This window comes from Equus quagga, chromosome 18, assembly GCF_021613505.1.
Source record: "Equus quagga isolate Etosha38 chromosome 18, UCLA_HA_Equagga_1.0, whole genome shotgun sequence".
NCBI lineage: Eukaryota > Metazoa > Chordata > Mammalia > Perissodactyla > Equidae > Equus > Equus quagga.
In genome coordinates, this window is record NC_060284.1 from 24,555,845 (window position 1) to 24,569,067 (window position 13,223).

General features: G+C 38.8%; 1 pseudogene; it reads right to left on the bottom strand.

The window, feature by feature from the left end:
- Positions 1–459: 459 nt before the first annotated feature.
- On the bottom strand, positions 460–12,677 carry LOC124229828 (guanylate-binding protein 7-like; annotated as a pseudogene).
- Positions 12,678–13,223: the final 546 nt, after the last annotated feature.

The window sequence follows — 13,223 nt, forward strand, 5'->3', positions numbered from 1 at the left end:
TCCTGAGCTTCCTTAACCCATTTCCTATATTCCTGTACAGAGGTCTGCTCCATTTTTCTTTGAATTTCTACCCCAGCAGCCAACACCGAAGAGCTTTCTTAAGAAATAAAAGGGCTATTCAAGCCCAGCTTAACAGGTGAGAAGGTAGCACCAGTGAGGCAGGCTGTCTCCTTGCTTTTTCAAAATACTGTGTGCAAACATGGTTTTGAACTTGTCTTCCTACAAAGTTGTGCAAGATGTGCTTGACTTAGTTCGTTCATTACTTCAGTCATTCAATAATTATTTATAAATTTACTATTATGTGAGAGACCTTTTACCAGGAGCTGTATCTTTGGGTATTTATGGAATTTATTACAAGAGACAACTTACAACTGAACATCAAAACGGTGAAGGTTCCTTTTGCTCTGTTTTATTGTTCTTTACCTCACTCTTGATCCTTTCTTGATCTCTAAACTGCTATCATTTCATGTAAACATTGCCTTGTTGATTATTTCTCATTCCTATTGCCACCATGGCTGTCATGATTGCAGCTAGTACGTTTCCTAATACTTGAGTTGTTACTTGATAAGGAGTATGTCCTGAAGGAAGAAGTAGCTACATTACGCAGAAGATAATGTGTGCTGTGAGTTTTGGTTTTGTGTGTGGGGAGATTTGATGGGAAAGCAGGCCTTATCCCTGCTCCCTCATCCCCTTTTCCAGAATGTCTATATGTACATTATGAGTGGCATTTCATTGAGTAATACCAGTGGATTGCAAGGGAATGGCTCAGCTACTGTACTTCTCACTCCAGTGGCTTTGGTTGGGAAAACTAGAATGTGACTAAGCATTGACTCATAATCCTTAAGAAAACAGAGCTGTGCCCTTAAGGCATTAGAGGAAATGTAGAAATGAAGACTAATCACAGTGTTGCTGTCTGATGGCTCTATGGATAATGTGCGGATTCCACCACTCTGTCAGCCTGTGGGTATCACTTTCAGTGAGATATGGATTCAGTGAGATATTTATATCAGTGAGATATGGATACAAAAAGCGTGATTTTATTTCAGCAGAAGTAGCCTGAACTGATAAAAGAACTTTTGTGGAATGAGAGGCTTCCAGTATTCTGGCATTTAAAAATATATATATTTAAATGTCATAATTGCCCCCTGAGTCAAAAGAAGTGACTTCATTCCTGGGTAATTGTCCCGGGAAGAAGTTTGAGGGACACAGAGCACATGGAGTATTCAGTCGCTCCGCGAGAACAGGGGAGCAGGTTCAGATGAGCGTGCATGTCCTTTCTGCCTCACAGAATCCCTTCTGCGCTAGTTCCTAAAACTGTGTCCTTTCTTTTGAGAACTATGGAGAGCAGCTAACATAGTGAGATCATGGCAGATTGGGGCCGTAAAGGATGGCAGCTCCTGTATTTATTCAACCAAGATTTTTTGAAGCCCTGGTGTTTATGCAGCGCTAAAAGCTTAAGATACAATAATGAAGACCGAGTGCCTGAGATCAAGACATAGCAAGGAAGACAGCTGTAAATAGGTCATTTCAATTTTCACAATTATATAAAAAGTACCATGGTAGGCGTGCCAATAAGGCACAGTGGCAGCACTGAGAAGGAACACTTCATCTAGTCTCAGAAAGTCAGGAATGGGAGAACTTAAGGAGGAACAGAGGCTAGCAATTACAGAGAATGTGGTAAGGAGCTGAGTTGTTTCAGGAAGTCTGTATACTGTGTACAAAGGCCCAGAATCAAAAGATAACATGTCCAGATTACAGAATCACAAGTAGTTCATTCTAGCCATACCTTATTCTAAAACACAAAGCAGCTAGAAAGGAATTCCAGAAAAATTGAGTTGATCCTGAAGAAAAATTTTCCTTCTAAATCATCCCCTTTATAAATGTGGGGCTGGACCTTAGAGGCCATTCCAACAAACGTCCCAAGAGACTTTGTATCAAAAGAAGTTAAAAACTAGACTATTAAAGCTTTATTGAAAGGTCATAATTGAAAACAAGATTAGGATGCACATCTTGCGCTTTGAGTTCCCTGTTGTCGTAAGCAGACTCTTCCACTGCATTCAGGTGTGCTATGTCACAGAGCACCAACACTTTCATCCTGTCATGAAATGTTCCCTTTCCATGTGTTATTATTTCAGTTTTAATTTTAGTAAAAATGTATTTATTTTTGAATATGTAAAAATACATATCACACAAAATGTGAAAGGCACAGAAAAGAACAGACGATGTGAAGTTAGTTATCCTTTCATGCCTCACCACAACCACCCAAGTCCATCCTCAGTTTTGACCATAGTTACTAGTTTATTCTGCATTTTTCCTGAGATAGATAAAATACATGTGTATATCCATTATATTGTAACTTTTCTGGTAGCAACTCTACATACTTTGTGCATCTTCTTGTTTTCACTTTATGACAAATCTGGAGATTTTCTCATATTAATACAAAAGAGCTTTCCCTTTCATTTTAGTGACTGTAGAGTATTCCTCTATACAAACGGCCCACGATTTTTATTACCAGTACCTGACAGAAAGACAATTGTTTTGAATTTTTTGCCATATACAAATGCTACAACATATATCCAATGTATACAACATTTGGCACATGGACAATTAAATCTATAAGATAAATTTCTAAATTTGAATTTGCTAGTTCAAAGGTATGTGTGTTTAATGCCTTGATATATAATTATCCCAATTTGCACTCACTAGAGGATATGAACGATTTCTTGTTTCTCCAAAACCTTGCCAGCTCAGTATCCCATCAAATGTGTTTTTCTTTGCTAATCTTAGAGATGAAACAGGAGGACCATAGCTTTATTTTGCACCTCTCATTATTATTGAAGTTGAATATATTTAATTTCTTCTAATGTATACGCCATTTTTTTTTTATAGAATTGTTCTTTTTCTCACTGCTTTAAAGGGATCTTTATGGCCTAAAGAAGTCATATCATTTTTTGTGATATATATTAAAACGTAGTCCTTGCCACTGTATTTTTGCTTCATTATGTTTTTCTATGAAACATATCTTTTGCTAGGTAGTTGAATTTATCAATCTTTTCTTTTACCTATTTCCATTGTTATACTTTGAAAGGGCCTGCCTCCTCCAATATTACTTTTAAAAAACTCTCCCATCTTATTTAATTATATGGTTTAATTTTTAATGTTTATATCTTTGAACCCTTTGAAATTGACGGTGTAATGTATAAAGGAGACTGCAACATTTTTTTTCCAGATGGCTACCTTATAGTCCCATTACCATTTGCTGAATATTTCATATTCCTTCATTAATGAAAATGCCAAAATTATCATCTACTGAATTTCTGCATGACTTTGCACCAATTTCTAAACTTCTGTCTGTTTCACCACTGTTTCAAGGTGCAGGTGCTAGTACCACAGTGCTAATTGTTGGGATGTTTGAACATATGGCTAAAGCTGTTTCCCTCTCATTTGTCGTTTTCAGAATTGCATTGGATATTTTTGCTTGTAGCTTTTCAATATAAACTTAAAATTAATTTGTCTACTTCCTAAAAAATTATGTTTGATATATGTTTTGAATCACATTAAATGTACATATTAACTTAAATAACATTGACATTTTAATTTCTGTCCATTTTTATAAGTTTTTGTGTCTTACATGCCATTTCAAAATTTTCTTCATATAAATTTTACATACTTCATGATGATTTTACTCTGTAGCATTTTATTGGTCTTGATGCTACTGAAAATTTAGTCTTTTCTTCCACTATATCTTCTAATTCCTTTCTCATTTCTTTAAATTAATTTAATCCATATTAAATTTTTCTTTGTTGTGCAAGGCTCTGATATATTTAGGTAATCACTTTTTAGTCTTAAACTTTTGTTAAATGAAACTAACATGACACATATATCTCAAAAATGAGACACAGCATAACAAAAGAAACCTCATTTTAAAATTTCCTAAGTGGAATTCTGAGCCTATTTTATTTGTGATCTCAGAATTTTAAACCTGTCATGAAGCAGTTCTTCTTGTACCTATTAAAGGGAAAGAGTTCACTTTTGAAAATCTCCAATTATCAGACAAGTTTCGTATTTAACACCAGCAGCGAAGCTAAATGTATCCGTCTATTTCTCCACCGTCACAGTGCTCCTTGATGGGGTTGTTCAATATTTCCATGTGTCTGGACCCGATAGTAGGAGTATCCATGGCTTATAACTTCCTAAGGCTTGCTTAGGACCATCACACCAAGGGTGGGGAGATGCTGGGGCTGGGTCAAGCCTGAGAAATATCACAGGAATGTGTTCCAGTTCTAATCCCCTTTGGGAGGGAATGTAGGTTTGATTCTAACTAATTTTCAGTTCCACCTGAGGTAGCAAGGCCACATCCATCTACAAATAATAGGAATAGTTAACCAACATATAAAATAGGGTATCAAGGTGCAAGTTGAGAAAAGACTATTCCTCTGCACTTTATAGAGTAACTCATGCAGACCTGGGAACAAATGCAATAAATCATAGGGCTTTCAGAATCCTATATTTCATATCAGGCATTATCGCACATTTTCAAGACCAGGTGACTCTATTTCAGATACATTTGATGGTTGTACTAGAATCCTCAGGACTATAGGACTAAGGTCCTACTCATTTGAGACATTATGAAACCATGCTATAATCACCACAAACAGCAGCCCAGCACCCTGGGGAATGTTATTTGTATACTACAAAGTCTAATACTATAGAAGCTGCTAGAATCTTGTGAATTTAAGGGCCTCAGCAGGATCCAAATGGATTTGAGGTTTTAGTGAATCATATGTCTTTTATACTCCCCCTGGGGTCATGATTTTGATAATCTTGGTCCTCCCCTTCCCAAAGAACCAGGGCATTGTATATCAGGCACTGCCCAGGCTTTGTGCAAACTTACCTTCAGCTTGTGCTCCAGCATCCTTTCCTGCTCTTCTCAGAAAGTTTCCTCTTTCCCTCTCCATCTTCTCTCTCAGTTGGGCCATGTTTTCCTTGAAGCTTCTCTCTTGAGTCTCCGTTATTTGCTGCTGCTCCGTCTGTTTCTGTCTTAGCATCTCCAGTTCCTTCTCAGCTGCCTCTTTCTTAGCCACCTCAGCTGTTCCACAAATGTTTAAAGAGAGAAGCAAACAATAGTTAGGTCTGGGTCTACCCTCCTCAGCTCAGATACCAAACTGATTTTGAAAAGGTGGCGGGGAAATCTCTGGCTGGGAATCAGTGGGTTGCCTAGAGCATTTCAGAATGTGAGAGAGAAGGCCCTACCTGTCTGCCTGATATAAAAAGACAACTCTGATTTTTATATTTATATTTAGAGAGCTGTTCCACAGAAGGAGAGGAAGCTCTTCATTTCACGCAAGTTTTGCTCTCCTCCCTGTCCAAGGGCACTGCAGGAACCTGCCTACTCTTCTATGAGCTCAGCCCTGCCCTTGGACCTGCTGGGGCCTTCTCCCCATAGCTGAGGGCTTTGTCTCCCTGCAGGGTGGATTCCTCTATGGCCACCTGGGACTGGAGGAAGTGCTGGAGGAGCTCATTTGCCTGAGGAAGCAAGGAGCAAAGATGTGTCAGGCAACAAAGATCTTGTGTCTTTATAGGGAAATTATTGTTCTACAAAGTCACAAATCTGGCCTTGTAAATTTTGCATCTGCTTAGATTCCCCATGCTAACTTTCCTTCTGTGGCTACAGTTTAAATTCTGAGCTCGTTTGTGAGACATGAAATCCTTCCATTGCAGCCTCCTTCCTAGCACTGTATCCGTCTCTCCAGTGAAGCCCTCCACGACCCACCCCAGGTTACAGCCAAGCAGACTTATATGCATCTATAAACAGGAAACCTCTGTTTTTTTTTCAAATATTTGCTCAATCTTTTTCTGCCAAGATGCTCATCTACCCTTTCTTAAGTAGAATAACATTTATGGATACTTCATCTTGTGCCTCAAATCTGATCTTTCAAGGTGCTTCGCTAAGCTGTTTCCCAGTCTTGAAGACTGCCAAGTACTCTGAGCTGCCCTATAAGCTCTCCCACTTGCTGGCAGCATAACTTTGGGCAACTTATTTACTTCTTTGTGCATCACATTTTTCAACTGAATAACTGTGATCCTCTTGGAAGAAGCAGTCTGGTTGTCTAAGAGATGACTGGAGCATGGAATGGACCAGGGATCAAAAGACTTGTTTCAGCCCCTGTCCTGACCAATTCTCTCTGTGACTTGTGGAAGTTTCCTTACTTCCCTTGGATTCAGGCTTATCATCTGTAAAATGATGGAGCGGGAAGATGTGAACTCCAAGTTTCCTTCTGCTGTAGTATGATTAACAGTGACCCAACCATCGACAATGAACAACAGAAAGTTGAATTGTTGCTGGAAGCAGAGTTTCCTCAGAGAACTTGGATCGCTATGGATGGAAATATATACAAAGAAAATCAACCACCCAGTAACGGCTGAAGTGTTCTCTAAATAGATTGGAAGCCTTAATGAATTCTTCTATTTAGGGTTTAGGTGTGTGATGATATAAGAAAATAACTTTTTTCTTGAACTTATAAATTACAGTCCAAAGGATTGGATACCACCGACAACGATAATGAAGTGGAGGCTCCCCAGAGGCCTGCAGATGAGAACTCCTTCAGGCTGATAGCTTGTTTTTAGTGTTGTGATAGCATGAGCAGAGCACACAGCCACCCCCTGCTGAACTTCTGACCCACAGAGAGGTGAGCTGATTCATGGTTGTTGTTTTAAACTGCTAAATTCATGGTAACTTTTAATGCAGCAATAGAAAATTAACAAAATGCCTCTGTTAGAGTGAAAGGGTGAACTGCAGCCCTGTCACTCAGAACAATCTGTGCTTCTCCTACCATGGTAAGGAGATGAGCTATTTGAGCACAAATATAGGCTCTAAGCATCATTCCAGATGGGGAGGGATCGGGAGTGCTAAATGCTAAGACAATTTCCATGAGTTTCTTCTGGAAGTCCTGTTGGTCATCCTTGAAGGAGTGCTCCAGGAAGACTGAAATGTCTTCCTTCTCACAGGCCACATGTGTATCCAGCCACCCTAGGAGCGTGTCTGTAGGCAACCTCACTCGGTGGGCCATCTGTTTGCTGTAGTGATCAGCTGCCTTCCGCATGGCTGATGACTTCGCAAGCTGGGCTAGGGTTATCACCACATTCTCCAAACAAGGAACTGCTTCACTCCTGATGGCATCCACAGAGTCACCAGTAGAGTCCCTGGTCCTGAATGAGCAGGTATTTATTGATAAATATCAAGTTACTACTTATTTTCTTTTTTTTTAAAGAAATTCTTTTATTTATTTATTTTTTTAAGGAAGATTAGCCCTGAGCTAACTACTGCCAATCCTCCTCTTTTTCTGAGGAAGACTGGCCCTGAGCTAACATCTGTGCCCATCTTCCTCTACTTTATATGTGGGACACCTACCACAGCATGGCGTTTGCCAAGCAGTGCCATATCCGCACAGGGATCTGAACCAGCGAACCCCGGGCTGTGGAGAAGCAGAATGTGCGAACTTAACCGCTGCGCCACCGGGCCAGCCCTTCATTTTCTTAATGTGATTGAAGGATCAGTGTTCTGGTAATCACCGAAAGCCTATTCTACAAAAATTTGGTTTTTTTTTATTAGTCCACATTATTCTACTAACATTATTTTCTCTTCCTATCCATTCTCTCTTCTATGATTCTTCAATTCACACATTACAATTTAAATTACTGATCCCCACCAATATAATCAGGGATTTCCTGGAAAAATACTTTCAAATTAAAGAAAAAAACAGGAGTAGATTAGACAGGCAAAGTAAATCCATTAAATGAATCCAACTACATATTTGTGGGGCACAATCATTAATAAAAATGTGAGTCCACTTGTAAAATACAATCAAGAACTTCAAGACAATGACAGAGGTTTAAACTGAGCATGGGCCCATCTTAGCACAGGGCACCATGTGACTGCCATCCCTGTCCCCAAGATTATATTTAATTTTGTGAGCTTGCTGAGACTAATGGTCTGCTTTTGATTTTCTGACTGGAGTAAACTCACAAAATATTTTCTAAACCCTCTCTGACAAATATTTATCCTGCAGGACTTCTCAGCACGTAGATATGTTCTAACTCCATTTTGTCTTTATAATTAGTGTCTTTATCATTAGGGTTTGTACTTGAGGTATAATTTTTTTTTATAATTAGTAATTAGAACTTGAGATACATTAAATCTCAGCAAGCCCTCACAGAGGGAGACTTTAATTAAGAAACATGTTTTTCTGTTTGTGGCATGGATATCTGCTTCTCCACATTCACAAACAGACGGAAACACAATTACTGACAAACTCGATATAATCGAAGTCCTACCACACACACTGAAACAGAGACATGCTTTGGGGCAAAGGTGACTCACTGTTCCCGGTCACAATGATCCCCTCTTGCGGTCTTGGTCTTTGTATGGGCGAAGATATAAGAACAGAATTTTTTATCGCATCTGGAAATTACTATCCAGCTGGTCTTCTGGCACATTATCAATATGGAATAGGAGACTTTTGTTACTTGTGGGCCAAAGATAAAGCACACCTGTTTTGGAGAGAAATGCCTGATACACTCTCTGGGCATGTTAGAATTTTGGATTTGGGGATTCTTGCCTGCGGAAGTGGAAAAAGGTTGCTCTTTGATAGGACAGCCTTCAGGTAAGGGGGCTGAGGACTTGATTTCCGGGAATCTTTGCAGCTTCTATGCCTGTAAATCTCCTTTAATCCAATTATTTGTTACCTCCTTTTGAATCAATCTGTGCTGATCACCAAAGGTAAGGAAAATTCATTTCTGCATAGAGCAGCAAGTCAAGAAAGTTCTTCAAGAGAGGAAGGAGAGGCATCCAGCCCACATGAAGAATCCTATGGTTGGTTTCCTCAGCACTGGTATGGAGTTTGGCAGATTATTTATTAAACGTTTATTGAACACTTGACGAATGAAAAAAATATGGTCAGGATTCCTTTTGTGATCCTACTGTCCTCAGATCAGAAATGAAATATGGACCCTAAAATAAAGTAATACCAGAAAGAAGGGTAAGACGTTGCCTGTGAAAATATCAGGAGAAGGACAGATGATACAAGACAAGGAAAAAAACTTAAAATTCAGTCAAAAAACTCAGACTCGATAAATATGTTCAGGAACTCTTTTAGTAGAAACATCAAAAGAGTAAGGTTAACCTAAAGATAATTTGGAGACCTACCGCTTATTTATATCAGACTTGACAGTGCTTTAAAGAATGATATTGGAGGATATGTCAGATGTTCAATAAAAGTTTTTGAAAGAATGAGTAGATAAAAATGACTGTTACTTGCAGGTGGCATCAGTTATTCACTCTGCTAAAATAAAATAAAAAATAAAAAATACATGTAAAATTTACATGTGGTCAATTAACAATATTAAAATGGTAACATAATGTACAAGACTATAAGAATGAAGAGAGTAAAATCATGAGAAAGTAAATGTGGATTTGAAAGTCTTTCTAGAAGGACATGTCATTTTTTTTTCCTGGACACTTATTATATAAAAATCCTGTCTCTGAAATATGTAACTATCGAGGCACTAGTAAAATATTATACATGAAGTATATTTTCAAGTTAGGTCATTTAAATGTGGTATATACTTACAATAGAATATTATTCAGTCTTAAAAAGGAAGAAAATTCTAAGACATGCTACAACATGGATGAATCTTGAGAACATTCTTGTTAGTGAAATAAGTCAGTCACAAAAAGGCAAATAGAGTATGATTCCATTTATATGAGGTACCTACATGGAGACAGAGAGTAGAATGCTGGTTGCCAAGGGCTGTGGTTGGAGGGTAGTCATTAGTGTTTAACAGGTACAGAATTTCAGACGTGGAAGATGAAAAATTTCTGGAGCTGGAGGCTGGTAGTGATTCATAACAATGTGAATGTACTTATTGTCACAGAACTGTAGACTTAAAAATGGTTAAAATGGCAAATTTTATGTTTTGTATATTTTTCCATAACAAAACAACAGGTCATTTTATTTCTTTTGATTCTATGTTTACCAATGTCTAATCTGACCCTTTTTGTCAGTATGGAACAGGAGGAGCACATAATAAGGAACACAAGTATGTGGGCCTCAGGACGTTATAGAACTGATTATAACCTGGAAAATTTTTTCACAGTACCTACAGTAGCTATTGGTCTTTAAATTTCCTCAGTGAGCTTCCTCAAGCAGCTGGAGTTTTGCAAGTAATAACGCAAGAAAAACAATCACCAATCACCAGTGAATAATCACTACGCACTATTGGAAGGGATCTCAATCCAATGTTAAATGAAAGTTGAATTCAAGTGCTAAATGACAGGGCTCAGTTGATCCCAACCCCTACTAAACCTTACACCATGCAGGCCATGCTCTGATACCTGGAATCAGCTTCAAGGCGTCCTCCAGGTACTTATTTTCTGTGATTGGGGATTCATCTATCTTCATCTCCACGGTGAAATCCCAAAACAGTTTAAATAAAGTCTGGAAAGAAACTCACAAACTCAGTGGAGTCCTGTCCTTCACTGAGTCTCAGGAAAGATTTTGCTCTGATTAACTCTGTTAGTTCAGTCACATAGCAGAGAACTTAAGCTAAGGAAGGAAAATTGCTTACACCACAATTTCCAGATCTCATTTAGAAACAAATTTTATAAACAAATTTTATAAACATTGACTTATGTCCTGTGCCCCCCTCCTTCCTCAAACAAGACCATTAAATCACAGGAAAGATGACAGTTTCAGTTGCCATGTCTCTAAACTCAGTAAAACTTGGTGGCTTTGTCTCTGGAAGCATACTGCAGCTGCTCTGGGGCCTGTGGTTAATGGTGTGCATGCTGTTGTAGCCCAAGGTGCTGTTCAGAAGCACAGTCAGGGCAAAGATCCATGAGTCTTTCTTAGGGTTAACCTAGAAAGCACATTAGAGCAACAGGCTAATGAGTTTACTCTTCATTCACTCATTAATGTTTCCAATCATTAATATAACCACTAGAACACAGTAGGTGTGCACTGAAAAGCAGGCAATTATTCCTATAGCAAATTTGATGTGTCATGGTCAACATCAGACACACAATGTTATTCAATTAAATCCAAAAACTATTCATTGGGCATCTACTAAATGGCAGGGAGTGCATTTGGTTGTGTGGATGCAAAGTTCCATATGACAGTCCTTGTCCTAAAAAAGATGACTTTCTGGATGGGCAGACCAATAAGTAAACGTACAACTGCCACCAACTTAATAATCTCTGCCAGGAGTGGAACCAAAGTTACAAAGTAAAAGAAAAAGGGGTAAATCTAATAAATGAAAAAAAAGTGCCCTGTGAATTCTGAGCAAGAAGAGACTACCTCTGGGGCTGGCCCCGTGGCCGAGTGGTTAAGTTCGCACGCTCCGCTGCAGGCGGCCCAGTGTTTCGTTGGTTCGAATCCTGGGCGCGGACGTGGCACTGCTCATCAGACCACGCTGAGGCAGCGTCCTACATGCCACAACTAGAAGGACCCACAACAAAGAATATACAACTATGTACCGGGGGGCTTTGGGGAGAAAAAGGGGAAAAAATAAAATCTTTAAAAAAAAAAAGAAGAGACTACCTCTGACTGTGAAATGATGGCAGTAAGTAAAAAATATCTGTATTTTAAAGAAATGATAGACTATGGATTTATAAAAATGAAGAAATCATGCAGATGGAAGGGCCAACAGAAGCTAAGCCAGACAAGTTAAAAGCACAGTCATATAAAGGCATTATAGTTACTCCACTTGACTGAAGCAGTGTGTGGATGTGTGGGAGTAGACGAGGAGGCTGGAAAGGAGATTCAGGGCAAGATGTGAAGGACATTGCAGGCCACGCAAACAGAACTAGACACTCAAATCACAGCACGTGGTCTAAGTTCAGCAAGCAGTTCTGCTGCCATCGGTCATTAATAATTTGGGATGTTTTGGTCCCTTGAACAAAGGCAATTAGATAACAGAAACAAATGTGGACCAAAGCACAATATACTTCACCATCAAGAGTCCATCTTCATGGCAGGCGGGAGGGGGCAATGTTGGAGTACATTTAATTCACTGCAAATTGAGTTGAGACACGCTGGAATAGTAAGTAAGAATTTGGTAGTTTTTGTTTTAGTTTGAAAAGTTGCTGGTACATTCAAAGGCGGGATAACTTGTTAAAACTTAAACGTAAGAGATGAAGTCGGACACCTAATACGTATTGTTTTAGTTTCTCTTCTATCTTTGCTTTATACTTTATTTTGTATTGAGAACTTCAAAACTTTTAAAGTTTTAAAACATTAACATCTTTTTAATTCAGAATTTCTGTATCTCCCCTCTATTATTCTTATTAGTTTTTTGCAGTGATGGAATCAATCCAAAGCTGCCACAATGTAGGCTCAGACTTTTACAAAATAAGGAAAAACAACTGATTGTACCTAATACTGTAAAGACAACAGATCTAAAATTATCCACTTTACAACATTTTTATTGGTCAAGATCATGCTTTTTAGAACTCAGTGAAGAATTAATCCCTAAAGCCCAGAAACTTGAATTATGAAAGTTGTTGGAATAGCCAAAGCTTTTCTGGAGTTTATTTAAATAGTTTACTTTGCTCAAACCCTACTGTCTCGGCTACCATATGCAAACTCATCAATCCACAGACCTTCCCTGGTGGCTCCCATTGACCCGAGGACTTACAGTTCAGACAGTTTACATGTCATTTCATCAGGAGAGCTTCTCTAACCTCTGTGACTAGGCTGCATCCACGGCATCCTGCACTGGTCACACTGTGTACTTGTCTCCTCCACCAGCCTCTGGGCCATTACCTTCTTCACGGCTGCATCTGTAATACTTAGCACAGAGCTCTACATTCTGCTGCTCAATATGTAGTTATTCAATTTTGTCATTAACCCTGGTGTTAAAAATAAGATGAAAATCTTGCCCTGAAGTACCAAAATATTTGTGCTCTCTAGGAAATAAGTTCAAGGTAAGAGAATTTAACCTTATTATCCATAATTTGCATCTGCTATTTGCAGGAAATGTCACAGAAGTTGAATTAAGATGGTGAATTAAAAGGCAGGGGCAAAGAAGATTTTTCGACTCTCTGCCTTACCTTTTCATATCACCCAGGTCCTCAGTGTCTGGAAGACCAGAGTGTGGTTTGGCTTGGAGGGGCGGGGTCACATCACATCCAGATGCCCTTGGTTTCAGATCTACTGAGGATCCCA